This window comes from Antennarius striatus, unplaced genomic scaffold (genome assembly GCF_040054535.1).
Source record: "Antennarius striatus isolate MH-2024 unplaced genomic scaffold, ASM4005453v1 scaffold_35, whole genome shotgun sequence".
NCBI classification, from domain to species: domain Eukaryota; kingdom Metazoa; phylum Chordata; class Actinopteri; order Lophiiformes; family Antennariidae; genus Antennarius; species Antennarius striatus.
Genome location: NW_027172347.1, coordinates 21,935 through 43,069, shown reverse-complemented (window position 1 = coordinate 43,069; position 21,135 = coordinate 21,935). Strand labels below are relative to the sequence as shown.

Genomic DNA, 21,135 nt, shown 5'->3' with positions numbered 1-21,135 from the left:
AAACTACACCTTGGAACACACAGTGCCCATAAAACACGTGATGCACAAATTGACAGTGCCCTGATTGAAATCGGAAAATGTACAATGTATTGTAAAAATGTTTTTTGTGGCAAAGCATTGTAATGTTTCCCTTTTCTCCTATTTACTTAAAATATACAGGACGTCGAAGGAAAGCCATCCTGACTGCCATGCAGAAGTGAGCCATGGGCATTTACGTCATCGGCAAGGAGAAGGGAGATCCTGGAGATGCTGGAGATCATGATTATATAGGAATTTATGTTGATGGAGAAATCATCCTGGACATCATTGGTTCTACAGCCCAGGCTTGTGCAGTGATGCTTGGAGTGATCTACCCATTGAACCTGGCCTACCCCATGGAACTAAGACGCTATGACAAATTTGTTCAAAAAGTACTCACGGAAACGGATGGGGACAAGCTTTCCCCCAAAGTCCTTGGACTAAAGAACAAAGTTAGTGTTGAACTGTAAAACTTCTTTGGCCACAATTGTTTTCTTTGGTGTTTGTGAAAGTGGAAAGGTAAGGTTAATGTGATTTGTTTTGATTGTTTTCCAGGTGTGGCCCACTGTGTATGGTTTGTTCAATGTTAAATTTTTGTTTCATATTAAAGTTGGTTGTCTAAATACATTTTGTGGTTCTGTGTGACGTATGATAGCTAAATATATAGCATTACAATCAGCTGAATACAAAAAGATACTTTAAAATCAATTAAGTTATTTAAATACTATTATAAAAATTAGAAAAGCATACATAATTTACTTATATACACTTAAAATGGATTTAATTAGACTTACTAAGGAAACTTGTGTTAAATCTACTCAAAATAGTTTTGGAGGAGTTACAGAATATAATTTAATTGAATTTACTTAAAAATTATTAGTTCAATCAACATAATAAAAATATCCAACTTCAGACAAAATCATTTTGTGCAACATCTTACAATGTTTAAATTAGGTTCATTCAACAAAACATTTTTTTGCCTCCAGATGGACGTGGAGGAGGAGATAGAGACGGTCAAGGAGGAGGAGGAGACAGGGGAGGGTCACGAGGGTGGGGTGTTGGAGTCCTCAGACACCTCCTACCCCACCTTGAAGAGCCTCATCCAGCTGTGGCGCAGCCTGAATACAGGTTTGTGAGGATCATTGTCAACACATTAATTATTTGTACTTTGATTGGATTTCATGTTGTAGTTCTACTCTAGAGGAAGAATGACACTTATACTTCACCTTACAAATACCAGAATACAGATTATTTTATTCTTTATTTTAAATTATTAAAAGCACAATAAATAAATATGAGGGGCATTGCCACAAATTAATACGACCGATTTAATAAAATGCCATTCGCCTTTACCAATAATCAGCATATACAGTAAGTGATGCCTAAACTTTGAAGCTTTGATATTTACTGTATATTCCAGTAATGTAATTCAAACTATGTCTTTATCTCTCTCCCCACAAACCAGAACCATGAACTCACTTTTTTACATCTTTTTCCACAATAGGTGTGACAATTTTCAGCCTTGGAGAGAAGACCTTGAAAAGCGTGGTGGAGAAAATTGTCAATGAAATGGTTAACAAGAAGATCAGACCTCGGGACCGAAAGCGCATGCTCCAATCTCTCCTTCAAAGCTGCAGGTATCTTCTGAGACATCCCCAAACACTGACTCAAACATAAATGACTTACATTTAGGCTTTCAGCTGATGCTGTTATCCAAAGCTGCAAATGACACTGGAAGATTTCAGTGTCTTTCTAAGAGAAAGCTAAACAGAATATAAAGCATCAAACCTTTAATTATGAAACGCTGTCTCGGGCGACCAAGTCACTCTGCCTGTTTACTTAGGTCTTTTATTAGAGGTGAACACTGTCATGTAGTGAACTCAGTTCTCTCTAGAAGGACATCCGGTTCCTAGATTTTCATTTGCTTGTTCCATAAGGCAAGAAAAATGAGAAAAAAATAAGAGCTTGATTAAGAATAAAGCCAAGAGTGTTTGTTTTGCTTGGGTCCATTTTTGTAGCGTATGCTATTTTTATCTAGATATTTTTCGTTTGGAAGCATCTTTTAATTTTTAAATGGGGTGGTCATAAGCTACCCAGGAAAATAAAATCAGTTCAACATATTCCTACTGATAGTAATTGTGATGAACTTCTTTAAATGCTTAAGTGTTTTATCAGATAATTATTTAGTCCTTGTGTCGCTGTTTACAAGCAGCAGCAATGATTGAAACACTCAGCTGAAGAAACCAAAGCTCTCATCCTCTTTTCAGTCCTCTCTAATAATGACCACTGGTTCAGCTGAGGTCCGTCGACCTGATACAGCTAGAGTCACAGCAGAGGGTATTTATCCAGATGAGTTCTGGGGCCAGAGTCTGGTTTAAGACTCTAACCTTTCCATTGCTATTTTTTGTGTCATAAATCATGGATAAATGTTTATCAGGGGTGACTGAACACCACTGCACTGGCTTGTCATACTGCATTCAGTCACGTACGGTATTCCTTTGGTGCTTAACCATATCACAAATGTGTCCTGCTGCACCATCCACACTCAGAGCAGCACCACTGAAAAGCCCACAATGTACAAAGATACTTACAGACCCACCAGGGAAATATGACTGTGATGTTCTGTGGCAGATTTGAATACAAAAGCATGCCACAAAAACGGATGAAGAAAGTTCACTTTACGTAGCTTTTAGATAACAGCAGAGATTAAAAACAGAACAGCCTGTCAGACTAGCAAATGAAGGAACAACCCTGCCGAATATAACTATTGTATTTGAATAAATGGCAGTAACATAAACCAAAAACCCGGATGTTAAGCAAACAGGAACTCGAGCAGCTGAAAGTGGAAATAAAGTGGAGCAAACACAAAAGACTTTTTAGTTGTAACAGATGTTTTTATATAATTCAACACAAGACTGGACCACAAAACCGGTGAGACTGCCAAACTTAAAAATGATGTCACATGGTCTAGGGCAATGGATGTTGTCAAAATTAACAAAAATAATCTAGAACAGAAACACAAACTAAACAATGCAGGTAACTAAACAAGAAAATAATAACCCTGCCTACCTACACTACCGAGACAGTCAGAAACTGACCAAAAATACAATAGAAAGACAACATCCTCCTAACTAGTGTTTCTAGACAGAGGAATACTAAGTGTGGTAATGTATAGAGGCCTCTGTCTAGCTACCCCTAGGCCATGGACTAACAACATACAAATAACTAACAAAGGATAACTAAACTAAAATGGCAGTACTCACCACACAAAACATGAAACCAAGATAGACAGAAGGAGAGCTGAGATGAGATATGAGATAGACGAAACCAGAGAGATGAGATAGAGTCAAGATGTTGCTTTTAGAGATGACAGATTCAAGATGTAGCTTTTACTGAATGGCAAACAAAGAAGTTATATACCGGGTGTGTTTGGGGCGGGACATGCAATTTCAGGTAGTTGTGGTAACTGGCTGCAGGTGGAGTGATCGGCAGGTAAAATGGAAGCTCCTTGTTGGACAGCTCCAGGCAGGCACTGGAGCTGGATTGGGTGCTCTGGGCCTAGAGAAAACAAAACACAGGACACAGACACACCACACCCATCTCTCCCACATACACCCACATGCACATTCACACCTAAACACAGTACTCACAAAATACACACGTAGGCGTACGTAACACGTCCACCAACATGAACAAACATGTACTGGTTACATACATGTTTGTTTAAAACAAACCCGGAACAACCTGCATGGATATAACTAAACTACAGTTATATAGTGCAGTCTATAGTGCAGTTGTCCCCGCTGTCACACACCCTTCAAGCCTCTAATGTGCACGTGATAAAGCATCCGCCAAAACATTATCTGTACCCTTCTTATGTCGTATTTCCAGGTTGTAGTTCTGGATCACAAGAGCCCAACGCATTAAGCGCTGGTTCTGGTTGTACATTCTTGTTAAAAACACTAAGGGATTATGATCGGTGTACACCAACACAGGGGCGGAGCTAGATCCTACGTACACTTCGAAATGTTGCCGTGCCCACAATAAAGCAAGGCCTTCCTTCTCTATGGTGGAATAGTTTAGTTGGGCCTTGTTAAACTTTCTTGAAAACAAACAGAGGGGGTGATCAAATCCGCCTGTACTTTCTTGAAGTAACACTGCACCAGCTCCCAGAGCGCTCGCATCAACCTCCAGTTTAAATGGAAGTTTAAAGTCTGGAGCAGCTAATACCGGGGCACTACATAACAGCGCCTTGGCGCTCTCAAAGGCATGTTGACATTCAGCAGACCAGCTGAACTGTCGGGCTGAACTAAGAAGACTAGTTAAGGGGGCTATAACTGAACTAAAATTCCTACAAAAGGAGCGATAATAACCAGCCATGCCTATGAACCGGCGAAGCTCGCGCTTGGTCTTAGGCACAGGAAAGGTAGCTATAGCCTGAACCTTAGCCTCCAAAGCTTTAACTGTACCCTGTCCAACCTGCTTCCCTAGATATGTGACTGTTGCTTTACCAAATTCACATTTTGCAAGGTTAACAGTTAACGAAGCATTTGCAAGCCTATCAAACACTAACTTTAATATCCTGGTGTGGTCCTCCCAAGTGTCTGTATACACGACCAGGTCATCGAGATAGGCATTGCATCGGGGAACATCTGACAGTACAGTGTTAACCAGCCTTTGGAAGGTGGCTGGAGCATTACGCATCCCAAAGGCCAGAACATTATACTGCAGGAAATCATCAGGTGTTACAAAGGCTGGGATAGTGGAAGCACGAGGTGTTAATGGGACCTGCCAGTACCCTTTGAGAAGGTCAAGTTTGCTAACAAAACGTGCAGAACCGATGTTGTCAATACAGTCCTCCATCCGTGGGAGCGGATAGGAATCTGGGACTGTAACGGCATTTACCTTTCAGAAGTCAGTGCAGAACCTGGACGTACCATCGGGCTTGGGTACCAACAAGCACGGTGAACTCCAAGGACTTGAGCTGCTACAGGCTAGGTTGTTTTCTAGTAAGTATTTAACTTCCTCTTTCATAATAGCACGTTTTGTAGCATTGACACGGTAGGGGTGCTGACGGATTGGTGCCGAGTTGGTCACGTCAATATCGTGCTGGATGACTGTAGTGCGGGTTGGAGTATCACCAAAAATCATAGGATAATCACTAAGCAGTTTCACAATATCCCTGTACTGCTCATCACTGAGGTGGCTTAAGTGAGTTTGTAAGTTGGTCAATATTTCTGAGTTGGATAACCTGGTGCATTGCTGTGAGGCATTCCGTAGCACTAGGCCATCCTCATCACTGTCTGAGCGATATACCGTGGACACGGTGGCAACAGAGTCGGGTGAGACACTCTCCTCTGGCTGAGGTCTAGTATGATACAGCTTCAGCATGTTGATGTGACACACTCTACGCCTCTACGGCCAGGTGTACAAATGATGTAGTCGGTGTCGCTGAGCTTCCCCTCAATAGTATATGGACCTGAAAAACGGGCAGACAATGATGAGCCTTGAATTGGCAGAAGAGCCAGCACTTGATCTCCAACATTAAACGAGCGTACTACAGCGCCTTGATCATAACGAACCTTCAAAGTGTGCTGGGACGTGCCAAGTCCCTCCTTCGCTAGAGCGCAGGCCTGATGTAGACGCTCTCGAAATTTACTAACATACGTTAGCACATTGATGGACTTAGTGGCCGGACCTGAGGACATCACCTGCTCTTTCAGGACCTGCAGAGGGCCCCGAACAGTGTGCCCGAAAACCAATTCGGCCGGACTAAAACCAAGAGACTCTTGCACAGCCTCTCTAAGTGCAAACAAAGCAAATGGGACACCCTCGTCCCAGTCTTTCCCACTCTCCAAACAATACTTGCGTAGCACTGACTTCAGAGTCTGATGCCAGCGTTCCAAGGCACCTTGTGATTGTGGATGGTACGCTGAAGAAACCTTGTGTGTTATACCTAATATCGCCATCACCTGTTTGAAAATGCGTGACAGGAAATTAGAACCTTGGTCAGTTTGGAGGGTTTTAGGAAAACCAAAAGTGGAAAAAAACTTTGTCAATGCCTTGACTATTGCCCTTGTAGTAATTACACAAAGTGGTATCGCCTCTGGGAATCGAGTGGTGGCACACATAATGGTCAGTAAATATTGGTTACCGAATTTACTCAGCGGCAAAGGCCCCACACAGTCAACAATGACCTGGCTGAAGGGTTCCCCTACTACTGGGATTGGATGCAGAGGGGCAGGTGGAATAGCTTGGTTTGGCTTTCCCCCAACCTGGCAACTGTGGCAAGACCTACAATACTGGACCACCATGGATTTTAACTTAGGCCAGAAAAAATGTTGTATCACTCGATTGTATGTTTTGGATATGCCCAGATGACCAGCCCAGGGATTGTCATGGGCCAATGACAACACCTGCTGGCGATACTCTACAGGTACCACGACCTGGGTCACTACACCCCAGTCCAGGCCAGCTGAAACAGGAGAGGACCACTTTCTCATTAAAAGTCCTTCCTCCACATAATAGGCTACTGGTCTGGTTTTTGCCGCATCAAGAGTGATGGCAGCTTTAAAACAAGGGGTAAGTGTTGAATCCCTTTTCTGGGCTATCATGAGCTGTTTTCGAGTTATTGGTAACGTTATGGAAGGCATATCAGCTTTGAGTGATTTCTCTCCAACCTGTTTAACCAGGCACTCAGGTGGTAGAGTATCACATGTAAGGGGAGTGGCTAAAACTGTCTCTGCAAGGTTAACCTGCTCATCCCACTTTCGGGGCTTGTGAGCGGGTGAGCACACAAGCAGGATAAATCCCAGAGGATTATCCCACGTCATCTAAAGGAACATGCATCTCAGGTCGTTTTAGGACCTCTAACACAGGGTAGACTTTACCTCCCGCTATATCATTCCCCATGATAAAATCAATGCCTGGCACGGGTAAAGTAGAGCGCACAGCTACCTTAAAGCAACCCGAAACCAGGCTGGTGTCAATTTGAACCTGGTGCAGGGGGACACTAACATACCCCGTCCAATAAAAAGGACTGCGATGCTCCGGTGTCTCTCACACGGACTGGCTTTGCAACCTCTGGATTCCCAATAAGGGATACTGTACCCTCAAAGGTAAATGGGTCATAGCAGTCACTGCCATTAGCAGTGCCAGCACTCTCTTGTAACACAGTGTGACAAAATGCCGTGGGTTTAGACGAGCTAGCATTTTTTCTCTTAGCGAGGAAACAGTCAGCTATGATGTGCCCCTTTTTGTGACAGTAAAAACACTCTCGCTCCTCTTTGGTACATGTGGAGGGCGGCTTGGAAAGAGATGCTTTGGTTGGAGCTACTTGAGCAGCATCCGTAGCTTTCACTCGAGATGGTACAAACACATTTTTATGCGTAAGGGTAAATTTGTCCGCAAAAACTGCAGCCTCGCTCAATGAAGTCACTTTTTGCTCATTCAAATAAACGACACAGCGCTCAGGCGCACACTTTTTAAACTCCTCTAATAGGATTAGCTCACGGAGGGAGTTGAAGTCAATGACTTTACTTGCTGAGCACCACTTGTCAAACAAAGTTCCTTTCTCCCTGGCGAACTCTACAAATGTCTGTGAGATGTTTTTACGATACTCTCTGAACTGTTGCCTATATGGTTCTGGCACCAGTTCATAAGCGCGGAGCACGGCAGCTTTGACTAAATCATAGTCCATGCTGTCTTTTAGGGAAAGAAAAGCTACAACATCTTGGGCTTTCCCAGACAGCTTCCCCAACATTAATGTGGGCCAAACATCTCTTGGCCATTTAAGGGCCATAGCAATTCTCTCAAATGTGGCAAAGTACGCGTCAACCTCTGTTTCTCTGAATGGGGGGAGATCTACAAGACGTCGCACGTCACGCTCAGAGAAATGGGAGCCTGCTGTTACGTTCTCCAGCTCCAGTTTACGCAACCTTATTCTGGTCTCTGCCTCAATTTCTAGTCTGCGCAGGGCTAGCTTGTGCTCCAACTCAAGCTTCAAAGCCTCCTGCGCAGCTTGCTTCTCCATCTGCATCCGAGCCAACCTAACCTTAAGCTTAGCTCTAGCGGTCCTGTCTGGTCCTAGAGCAACAGAACCAGTCTCAGAGACTGTCGGGCAGAACTCCTCACCATCAGAGGGTTGGGGTGAGATCTCCAACACCTCTCCTCCACTACTCCCTGCCTCCTGAGGCTGGGCAGCAGGGTGACCATCCTCAAATGGTTTAGGGGGTGTTTCAGGCTGGGTGACAAAGCCAAGCTCCAGTAATCTATCTGCTATGGCAGCCTTAATCTCCCGCTTTCGGGCACGCTTGCTAACAGCAATTGTATAGTGTTCCGCAATACAAAATAATTCATCCTTGCGGCAGTCATTCAAATATACAATGGACGGGTCACTAACAAAGGCCTCCAAATCAAACTTACCACCAGCAGCCATCTTTAATCAAAGCAGGACTAGGCACCTCACTCGTACCACAGTACCCTACAAACCCTAGCAAAGGTGACCACACCCACAAAGCTCTAGCAAGCTAGCCGTCAAACGTACAAATTACTCACACCACTGCTCGAGAGGATCCCGGACGAGCCCCCATTTTATGTTACAACCCTGCCGAATATAACTATTGTATTTGAATAAATGGCAGTAACATAAACCAAAAACCCGGATGTTAAGCAAACAGGAACTCGAGCAGCTGAAAGTGGAAATAAAGTGGAGCAAACACAAAAGACTTTTCAGTTGTAACAGATGTTTTTATATAATTCAACACAAGACTGGACCACAAAACCGGTGAGACTGCCAAACTCAAAAATGATGTCACATGGTCTAGGGCAATGGATGTTGTCAAAATTAACAAAAATAATCTAGAACAGAAACACAAACTAAACAATGCAGGTAACTAAAAAAGAAAATAATAACCCTGCCTACCTACACTACCGAGACAGTCAGAAACTGACCAAAAATACAATAGAAAAACAACATCCTCCTAACTAGTGTTTCTAGACAGAAGAATACTAAGTGTGGTAATGTGTAGAGGCCTCTGTCTAGCTACCCCTAGGCCATGGACTAACAACATACAAATAACTAACAAAGGATAACTAAACTAAAATGGCAGTACTCGCCACACAAAACATGAAACCAAGATAGACAGAAGGAGAGCTGAGATGAGATATGAGATAGACAAAACCTGAGAGATGAGATAGAGTCAAGATGTTGCTTTTAGAGATGACAGATTCAAGATGTAGCTTTCAGAGATGACAGATTCAAGATGTAGCTTTTACTGAATGGCAAACAAAGAAGTTATATACCGGGTGTGTTTGGGGCGGGACATGCAATTTCAGGTAGTTGTGGTAACTGGCTGCAGGTGGAGTGATCAGCAGGTAAAATGGAAGCTCCTTGTTGGACAGCTCCAGGCAGGCACTGGAGCTGGATTGGGTGCTCTGGGCCTAGAGAAAACAAAACACAGGACACAGACACACCACACCCATCTCTCCCACATACACCCACATGCACATTCACACCTAAACACAGTACTCACAAAATACACACGTAGGCGTACATAACACAGGACATCACATTTCTGAGTCTGCATAATAAGGTAAAAGTACAAACAGGCAGGTCAGGTGTAACATAATTCAGAAATGCTCAGCGGTCAAGCAGACCATTGGACAACCTGGCAAGCAATGATTGAAAATGGGTTGGTATTCAGTCAACAATGAGAGACTAATAAGGGGAGGCAGTGAGAAGGGAAAATCTGGTGAAGAGAATGAGCTGATGCAAGCATGAGCGGTAGGCTCTGAAGTGGTAGGACAGTTAGGGATAAGGCATAAAGACAAATAGAACTGTTATATATAGCTAGCTTCTGTATATTGGGTTTGTGATATGCAGAGAGGAGTGCATGTATGTATCTGCATGCAGGTAAAACAAGACTACCACTCTTCACACAGATAGCACAACATAATGATTGTGTTCACTGGTGTTTAAATATCTGCGCTGCCGAGTTAAAACTAAAAAGATCTGCATGCTTCAGTCAGCCTTCAAAAAACAACTAATGCTGCTGAGTTACATCAAAACTCAAATTCATAACTTTCATGTCATAGCAGGTCACCGGTGAAATGCTATTTGCAAGTATACTATTAAATGAAGTGCAAAGTCTAACCACCCTCAGGACGCCGCGGTGAAATGATGCATAAATAACATATGAAACAATTTTATCATAAAAAGCTGACTTTATGGATGCTGGAGATGCCACAAAGATTGTTTTATTAACCAATAAAACCCCTGTCTTTATTTGACCATGAAAGATCAAGTGAGTGACAGTCTGGTACTATTTTGTAAATACCTTGAAATGCCTAACAAAATTGCATCCTACTACAACACAAACCTCGATTGTTGTTCAGATGACTTCAAAATATAGTAGACAGAAGTGAAACTCTCACTTTCTCATATAAGAAAAGTATAAATCATTTTTGTCAAACTAACAAAGCTGTCATGGGTGTGGTTTGGACCCAAATACAGAACACCCAGGGATAAGTCCACTTTCATAGCTTTAATCAGCAAAATCCTAATCAGAAGATCAGGCAAGGAACAATCAAACAGGCAAAATTCAGGAAACAAGCAAAAATAACACGGAAGTAGAAGAAACCTGAAGAGTAAGATGAGTAACTAACAACCTGGCAGTGAACTGAGGTGAGCAGAACATGAGTAGAGTGGAGCCTGAGTGGAGATGACGGCAGCAACACAAGTGACAGGAATGAGTGGATTGAGTTGGAGTGAATTGAGGATACAGAGGACAGGAGGGAAAACTGGAACTGGGAACATGACAGAAGCAGATTTCAAAAGTATTTCATCTCATCTCATTCATTAATTTCTAATTGCCTGTGATGTTGAAAGACTGCAGGGAATAAATAATCTATCAATGCTGTCACTAACTCTTCAGTGTGACACAAAAACACCCAGTAACACATGTGGTTTTCTCCCCAAAGCCAATCAGATGACCTGGTGAGTCGAGCTTCGTCTCAAGGGGTGGACCTGCAGAAGTTTTTAGTCAAAGAAAGGGTAAAATCATCCATTTATGGATAATTCATGTCAATCTGTCCTTGATCTGATGTAATAACAATGATAAGATCATGACAGTGATCATGAATTGTCAAATGTTTGGTTGTAAAATGTAAATCATAAACTGTACATTGTACATGTACAATGGCTCACCTCTGTTAATTCTCTGTTCCCTCAGACGGACGGATCCGACCTCGTGGAGGCCTCCATGGTGCTCATGGGTGAGCTAGTGTCTACGTTGTTTGCTTGCATGTTTCCATGTGTTCCTTTGCCTACGTGTGTGGGCTTATTTAAGAGTTTGACATTTCTGTCTGTTTGAACTAGGAGCTTTGGACTTTCTGGAAAGACCCACTGTTAAGTTTGTGCGTCTGAAGGAACATGAGGTGCTTGCCTCAATGCCTGTATGCTTTGTCTTTGTCATGGTGGGCCCCACCGAGGGTGATTTAAACTACCACGAGACTGGTCGTGCTATGGCAGCCCTTCTGGCTGATTAAGTGAGTGAACTTTCCTTTTTTTTTTAAACAAACTTGTATATGTATGTGTGAGCAGTGACACAGTGACAGAACTCATAGCTATCATTTGACAATTTCATATTCAGTCGTTGATGCATAAATCCAAAGTCTTGATTGAGTCCCAAATCCTGTGGGGACTAAACCTAGTTTTAATAAACAATTTAGACCAATTTTAATATTTTGTCAATATGGCATGATGAGTTAAATGTAGGTGGACTTAACTACTGCTGTGTGGTATAAATTCAGTGAAGATTCTATTCCCCCTACACTATGACCATCCCAGGTGTTCAATCAAGCAGCCCTTCAGGCAAATAGTGCCAGTGAGCTGACGGACGCTGTGCGCAACTTCATGGATTGGAGCATTGTCATTCCACCAACTGAAATCCAGAATAAAGCGATGCTCACCCCTATAATCAGCTTCCAGAAGAAACTACTGAAAGACAGGCTTCAATCCACCAGTTCTCGTAGGGGTGAGACTCATTACACCCAATATCACATACAAAAATTCCATTTTTTTGGTGGACCTGTTTGTTAATATTGGATTGTTGCATTCAAATATTTGTTTTTTTCTTCCCTAGTTTCCAACTCTGCTACACCTCCACCTGAAGAGCATTCAGGGGATCCTCTTCTTCTTTATTGCAGCTCAGCCCATCCTAGTCATTGGTTTCACTGGTCCTCTGTTACTGTTTGAAGAAGCCTTCTTCACTGTAAGTTATACAGAGAACCCTATCCGGATCTGATTGAACTTCAGTTTTGCTTGGTTTGTCCATATGATCATACCAAACTCAACTTATTCTCTTGTCTTTCATTCAGTTCTGTCAGTCTGAGGACATTGAGTACATTGTAGCGAGAGTGTGGGTTGGATGGTGGATGGTTATCATCGTTGTGGTGACTGTAGCCTTGGACTGCAGCTTCCTGATGCGTTATGTCTCGACATTCACCCAGGAAATCTTCTTCATCCTTATTTTCCTCATCTTCATCAAAGAAACCTTTGCCAAGCTAGCAATGGTAAACCTACCTTCACCCACCAACTGACATACTGCATCCATCCAAATAGATGGGAAACATTAAATGTTTTTGATTGTACTGAACTTTCTCATATCCAGGTTATATGAGTGGATCGAATCCCGCTCCTGCCAGGATATCACCGGAGTGTGAGCTGACGGTGGGGGGCATCAGCTCACCTCCCAGCCACTGCCGAGGCGCCCTTGAGCAAGGCGCCGTCCCCCCTACAAGCTGTTCAATTTGGGGCACGTTCAGGAAGCCGCTGCCCGTCACTCTGCTTTGTGATGTGTGTAGTTTGATGTGTGTACTAACTGCATGCTTACAGGCCCCCTTGTGTGCTGTGTTCAGGGGGCCTGTGTATACACTGACTGTTAACTAACACAAAAAAACATGTATACACCTGAGTGACAATGTAATTTTCCTGCGGGGATTAATAAAGTATATTTCTTCTTCTTCTAATCTTCCCTGTTTTCTCATTAGATATTTCAGGACAACCCAGTGCTTGTGAATTGCGATCATGTAAATTCAACTCCAGAAAATCCCTCGTTCCCAAAGGTGGTAGAGGAACTTGTGTATGACAATGCTACTGGAAACACCATTAAACCGCCTTGTCCCAGCACTGCCCTACTGTCCATGTGCCTCATGTTAGCCTGCTTCTTCATTGCTATCTTTCTGTGTCAGTTCAAAAATGGCACTTTTCTTCCTGGAATGGTGAGTTCCTGGAGATTATGATGTCCATTCACTGTTTCAGTAAAGACTTCTTCATAGTTACACATTAACCCAGTGTCCTCTTGCCTGTGAGGGGAATGATGAGACTTATAGTAGGTTAACAGCTATGAACCGCTGGCTGGCGCTACTGTAGGGAACAGGGTTTAGGCTTCGTAGATAACTGGCCTTCCTTCTGGGGCCGCCCCGAGCTGCTGAGAGCTGACGGCCTGCATCCTGCTGGGGTAGGGGCAGCTCTTTTGTCCAGGAATATAGACAGGACCTTACAGCGTGTTTAACACTAGCCATACAGCGCTTGGGCTGCAGGTGATTAGAGAACATGCTAGAGTAGTTGTTGGTGCGGTTGTGGAGTCTGGACTAGGAAACCATCAGTCTCAGTGTTACTAACTATTCCATCAGTCTGTCACCTTCCCTCAGATTTTTAATAAAATGGCCCAGGACTTAAACATGTACATTTAAGCACGAGAATCTCACTTCTGCTGCTATCACCAGTGACAATGTATTCTTCAGTGAAGCACCTGATCAGGTTATACAAGACTGTATACCTGAAAGCATCCCAGTTATTTTATCACATCGTGTTTATAGGTCATTACCTCCCAGATTCATTGAGACGCAGTGTCTTATTAAGATTAATACATCCTCAGCTGTTAAACCGTTTAATAATCATGTTAGTGATACTACCACATTTCAATTTGGCCTTTTAAATATTAGATCGTTGTCAACTAAGGCCTTGCTTGTGAACGGTTTAATTCTTCAGCATGGCCTGGATATGATTACTTTAAATGAAGCTTCACCACCTGATTTTACATACGCTCATGCCGCAAGGGCTGATAAACAGCGTAGAGGTGTTGCTTTAGTCTACAAATCTAATCTGAACCCGACTTCTAATCTAGATATTCATTTTACCTCTTTTGAGGCTCTTGTTCTAAAACCATCGCCTACAGCTGTAAACAGCAGGCTTCATCTTGTAGTAGTCTATAGACCGTCTGGTCCCTAGTCTTTATTCTTAGAAGAATTTGGTGAATTCATTTCGGATCTAATTACTCAATCTGACGAGGTTATAGTGACTGGTGATTTTAACATTTAAATAAGGCTAGTGATCCGTTGTGTAAAGCTTTCTTAACCCTCCTTGACATGTTAGGTTTCACTCAGTGGGTTCATGAAGCAACTCATTCCAGTGGTAATACCCTAGATCTGATTCTATCACGTGGTATAAATGTTACTGCTGTGACTGTCTCTCCTCTTACGTCAGTGATATCTTACCATTTTCTTATTACTTTCAAAGCAGCCTTTATTTGTCCAGATGGCATTACTCCTGATGTAGTCACTACTCGCCATATCGGCTTGTCAACGGTATCTAAACTTAGTGAGCTTCTGCCTGAGGTATTGACTCCTTTTACTGTAGCATCAGGATCAGTCAAAAACTATACTAGTGACCTAAACTCAGCTCTCTCTAGTCTGTTGGACTCAGTTGCACCTCTAAAAACTAAAACCATAGGGGTGCGCAGGTCTACACCATGGTTTGATTAGGAGACGTGCGCTCTCAGACGGGCCTGTAGGAGTTTAGAGCGCAGGTGGCGTAAATCAAAATCTAAATTATGCTAGATCTATTAGCACGAGTGTGTCTTAAACTACATGCGTGCTCCGTCGACCACTAAAGCTGCCTATTTCTCCAGATTAATAAGCAAAAATAAACACAATCCTCGATTTCTGTTTAATACCGTAGCCAGATTGACCCAGAAACAGCCAACGACAAGCAGCTTGTTATTTGCGGCTGATGATTTCCAAGATTTTTTCTCCTGTAAAATTGATAACATTAGACATAAAATTACTTCTTCAGCTTCACCTGGATCAAAATTTGACGTGGTTCCTTCTCTGGGTGTTAAAACCCAACTTCTCTCTTTAACACACTTTGAGACCGTCTCTGTGGAAGAATTATCGAAGTTGGTCTCAATCTCTAAACCTACTACATGCCTCTTAGACCCTCTCCCAGCTAAACTAGTTAAAGAATTATGGCAATTGCTGGGCCCTACTATGTTAAATGTAGTTAATATTTCTCTTGCAACTGGTGTTGTTCCCATTAGCTTTAAAGAGGCCGTAGTTAAACCTCTGCTTAAAAAGCCACATCTTGACCAAGAGTCTTTAAATAATTATACACCAGTTTCTACACTTCCATTCTTACCTACAGTACTAGAAACGGTAGTATCTCAACAGCTCTTAGATTATTTATCATTAAGCGGTCTTTTCGAACCATTCCAATCAGCTTTTCGGGCCCGCCATTCCACTGAAACAGCACTTACCAAAGTTGTGAATGATCTCCTATTAAATCTGGACTCTGATACCACTTCTGTTCTCTTACTTTTGGATCTTAGTGCAGCGTTTGACACTATAGATCACTGTATACTCCTTGACCGACTGGAGAGACATTTTGGTGTCTGTGAGTTAGCTCTTGCTTGGTTAAAATCTTATCTATCTGATAGGACTCAATGCATCTCCTACAATAATAAAACTTCTGCCTTCTCCGACGTCAAATATGGCGTACCTCCGGGGTCTGTACTTGGTCCTCTGTTATTCTCCCTGTATGTTGCACCTCTTGGTCAAATTATACGCAGCTTTGGAATAAGTTTCCATTGTTATGATGATGACACACAACTTTACATGCCCTTAAAAGCAGATGATCGATCTGAATTAATTAAACTAGAGGCCTGTCTTTCTGCCGTGAATAGTTGGATGTCCAGTAATTTCTTGCTCCTAAACCCAGACAAAACAGAGATGTTAATCATTGGCCCTGCCCGACATAGAAACCAATTTCAACACCTAACAATATATGTAGATAACTGTCTTATAACCCATAGTTCAACAGTCAAGAACCTTGGAGTAACGTTAGATTCAACGCTCTCCTTTGACCAGCATATTAAAGATGTGACAAAGATCGCCTTCTTTCATCTACGTAATATCTCCAAAATTAGGTGCTCTCTAGCCATGGCTGATGCAGAAATTTTAATTCATGCCTTTGTGTCCTCTAGACTTGACTATTGTAATGTTCTGTTATCAGGGTTGCCTACGTCTGGTACTAGGGGCCTTCAGATGGTTCAGAACACAGCAGCAAGAATATTAACTAAAACTAGGAAATTTGACCATATCACCCCAGTATTAGCTGCATTACACTGGCTCCCGATTCATGTTAGATGCAATTTTAAGGTACTCTTATTGACATACAAAAGCATTAATGGGCTTGCTCCAACCTATCTGTCTGATCTTGTTAAACCTTACACGCCGACTAGGGCTCTCCGCTCTCAGAATACTGGTCTCTTGTGTGTTCTTAGAGTTAAAAATAAGTCAGCTGGCCACTCATATCGTGCCCCTTTCTTGTGGAATAACCTCCCTACTGGTATTAGACAGTCTGAATCCGTAGATGTCTTTAAATCTAGACTCAAAACATATATGTTCTACCTAACATACAAGTAATATCAGGGGGGGGGGGGGGCAGTAATCTCATTGTTTAGGTTTAGCCTAGTCCTGCCGATGAGCCGTAGGATTTCTTAGTTAGGCCCCTGCCTCCCATTAATCCTCTGCTATTCTGGTCCCTCTAGCACCACTCTCCCCCTGTTCTCTCTGTCTCTCTCCCTCCCTCTCCTGTTCTCTCTCACAGGCCTTTGTGTGGTGGATCATCGGCAATCGGCTACCTCTGTCTGCTTCCGTGGCTGGCGATATCAAAAGCTACACAATGGATCTGCATCACCATCCACTAGGGGAGTCTGGTTCTGCCTCATTTGGTTCTGCTGTGGTTTTTGGGTTTTGGCAGAGTAACCTTAAACTATAACTTTTTTGAGATCAATGACTTAGGCACTGTTTGGTCTGTCCTCAGAGTGGTGGATCCTCTGCAATCGATGACCTCTGTGTGCTTCATCGGCTGGTGGTGACTCTACTGGATGGATCAGCGTGCCTTTGTCATACATTTATTATTGTTACTAATATTATTGTGTTGTTAATCTGTACATGTCATATCTATTGCTTCGTCTGTCCACTCCTGGAAGAGGGGTCCCTCCTCTAGTCTTCCTGAGGTTTCTCCCATCCATTTTTTCCCTGTTAAAAGGGTTTTGGGGGGAGTTGTTCCTTATCCGATGTGAGGGTCGTACTGCTCGCAGTGCACAAAGGTCAGAGGGATATCGTCCATGTGCAGATTGTAAAGCCCTTTGAGACATTTCTGTGAATCTGGGCTATGTAACAATAAATAAACTTGAAACTTGAAGTGTTAAGAAATAAAATCTGCAGTCCTTCTACATACAAATATGTATTCCAAAGTTGAAACAAATCGAGGCTTCTGTCCTCCAGATTTGTCAACTAAGTATCTTTCTATTTATTTTCTAACTCTCTTGGGGTTTAACGTACAAGCATTATCAAAGGGTAATGCTTGTATGTTATTACCAAAGGGAATTTATACGTGAAATGCAAGAGATTTGAGTCACTCCAGAAGCTTCACATTATCTCTAGAAGACTATACAGTGGAATGAATATTTCTAGATGACAAGACATAAGATAAAACATTACTTTATTGATCCCTGTGGATAAATTAGATTGGCACACCCTACTAGTGAGGAGTACTGGGCTACTCCACATCTATATGGTACTGCAACTTAAAGAGTGGGGGGAGGGAGCAGTGACCAAAAAGAGATTTTCTAAACCGAAAGAAATTGTCTTCCAGAAACTGGGTTGCTCCCAAAGGTATGATCGTGTCCAACCCATCCAAAAGAGGCTGGCTAATCAACCCCCTTGGAGAGCATAAGACTTTCCCTGTGTGGGGGATGTTTTCATCCATTCTCGCAGCTATATTTGTCTTCATTCTGATCTTTCTGGAGTGTCAGATTGCAATGGAGTCAACATCACATCACTCAATGAATTGTCAAAGTCAGAAAATATATTTCCCAGTTTAATCAAACTTGATTCATATTGCACCTGTTGACAGCCTCATTATCAGCAAACCTGGGCGGAAGATGGTAAAAGGATCTGGATTCTACTTGGATTTGCTAATTTTAGTTGCCATGGCAGGATATAGTTCAATAGTGGGTGATCCCTCACCAACGCCAATGCCCTCACCGTTATGACCAAAGGACCAAAGCCTATGATTGAGAAGGTGATAGAGCAGAGGATCAGTGGCATTGTGGTGGCACTGCTGGTTGGTACGTGCTATTTAATGATTCTGTCTTATGTCGCCTCACTGCATGTCATGAAATATTAAGTTGTATCCTCATCATGTGACTCTTCATCTGTGTCAAGGTGTGTCCATGTTTATGGAGCCCATTCTTAAATGGATTCCCACGTCGGCCTTGTTTGGAATATTTCTTTACATGGGCGTCACCTCACTCAGTGGCATCCAGCTGTGGCATTGCTGTCTGCTTGCATTCACCCCAAAGAAATACCATCCTGATGCACCCTATGTCACCATAGGGTGAAAGTTATTAAATTGAGTTTTGATGTAACTCAGCAGCATCAGTTGTTTTTTGAAGGCTGACTGTGAAGCATGCAGATCTTTTTAGTTTTAACTCGGCAGCGCAGATATTTAAACACCAGTGAACACAATTATTATGTTGTGCTATCTGTGTGAAGAGTGGTAGTCTTGTTTTACCTGCATGCAGATACATACATGCACTCCTCTCTGCATATCACAAACCCAATATACAGTAGCTAGCTATATATAGCAGTTCTATTTGTCTTTATGCCTTATCCCTAACTGTCCTACCACTTCAGAGCCTACCGCTCATGCTTGCATCAGCTCATTCTCTTCACCAGATTTTCCCTTCTCACTGCCTCCCCTTATTAGTCTCTCATTGTTGACTGAATACCAACCCATTTTCAATCATTCCTTGCCAGGTTGTCCAATGGTCTGCTTGACCGCTGAGCATTTCTGAATTATGTTGCACCTGACCTGCCTGTTTGTACTTTTACCTTATTATGCAGACTCAGAAATGTGATGTCCTGTTCCTTCATTTGCTAGTCTGACAGACTGTTCTGTTTTTAATCTCTGCTGTTATCTAAAAGCCACGTAAAGTGAACTTTCTTCATCCGTTTTTGTGGCATGCTTTTGTATTCAAATCTGCCACAGAACATCACAGTCATATTTCCCTGATGGGTCTGTAAGTATCTTTGTACATTGTGGGCTTTTTAGTGGTGCTGCTCTGAGTGTGGATGGTGCAGCAGGTCTTTTAGAGGTGCAACTGAGTCCAACAGACTAGAGAGAGCTGAGTTTAGGTCACTAGTATAGTTTTTGACTGATCCTGATGCTACAGTAAAAGGAGTCAATACCTCAGGCAGAAGCTCACTAAGTTTAGATACCATTGACAAGCCGATATGGCGAGTAGTGACTACATCAGGAGTAATGCCATCTGGACAAATAAAGGCTGCTTTAAAAGTAATAAGAAAATGGTCAGATATCACTGACGTAAGAGGAGAGACAGTCACAGCAGTAACATTTATACCACGCGATAGAATCAGATCTAGGGTATTACCACTGGAATGAGTTGCTTCATGTACCCACTGAGTGAAACCTAACATGTCAAGGAGGGTTAAGAAAGCTTTACACAACGGATCACTAGCCTTATTTAAATGTTAAAATCACCAGTCACTATAACCTCGTCAGATTGAGTAATTAGATCCAAAATGAATTCACCAAATTCTTCTAAGAATAAAGACTAGGGACCAGACGGTCTATAGACTACTACAAGATGAAGCCTGCTGTTTACAGCTGTAGGCGAGGGTTTTAGAACAAGAGCCTCAAAAGAGGTCAAATGAATATCTAGATGAGAAGTCAGGTTCAGAATAGATTTGTAGACTAAAGCAACACCTCTACGCTGTTTATCAGCCCTTGCGGCATGAGCGTATGTAAAATCAGGTGGTGAAGCTTCATTTAAAGCAATCATATCCAGGCCATGCTGAAGAATTAAACCGTTCACAAGCAAGGCCTTAGATGACAACGATCTAATATTTAAAAGGCCAAATTGAAATGTGGTAGTATCACTAACATGATTATTAAACGGTTTAACAGCTGAGGATGTATTAATCTCAATAAGACACTGCGTCTCAATGAATCTGAGAGGTAATGACCTATAAACACGATGTGATGAAATAACTGGGATGCTTTCAGGTATACAGTCTTGTATAACCTGATCAGGTGCTTCACTGAATACATTGTCACTGGTGATAGCAGCAGAAGTTAGATTCTCGTGCTTAAATGTACATGTTTAAGTCCCGGGCATTTTATTAAAAATCTGAGGGAAGGTGACAGACTGATGGAATAGTTAGTAACACTGAGACTGATGGTTTCCTAGTCCAGACTCCACAACCGCACCAACAACTACCCTAGCATGTTCTCTAATCACCTGCAGCCCGAGCGCTGTATGGCTAGTGTTAAACACGCTGTAAGGTCCTGTCTATATTCCTGGACAAAAGAGCTGCCCCTGCCCCAGCAGGATGCAGGCCGTCAGCTCTCAGCAGCTCGGGGCGGCCCCAGAAGGAAGGCCAGTTATCTACGAAGCCTAAACCCTGTTCCCTACAGTAGTGCCAGCCAGCGGTTCATAGCTGTTAACCTACTATAAGTCTCATCATTCCCCTCACAGGCAAGAGGCCAGAGACTATTACTGGATGCTGACACATCTCCCTAGCGCAGTCCAGAGCCCTAACCAAGCTATTCTTTGTTACCTCTGACTGTCGGAGCCTAATATCATTGGTGCCAACATGAAAAACAATGTTCCTAGGTGGACTGGTGGAGTGTTTCTGACTGTCCTTCTTCTCCCTAGCTGATGCCAGCACCCTGAGGTTAGCTTC

General features: G+C 42.6%; 1 pseudogene; it reads left to right on the top strand.

Annotated features, from left to right (window-relative positions):
* The first annotated feature begins 203 nt into the window (after positions 1-203).
* Positions 204-20,850, top strand: LOC137591961 (band 3 anion exchange protein-like; annotated as a pseudogene).
* Positions 20,851-21,135: the final 285 nt, after the last annotated feature.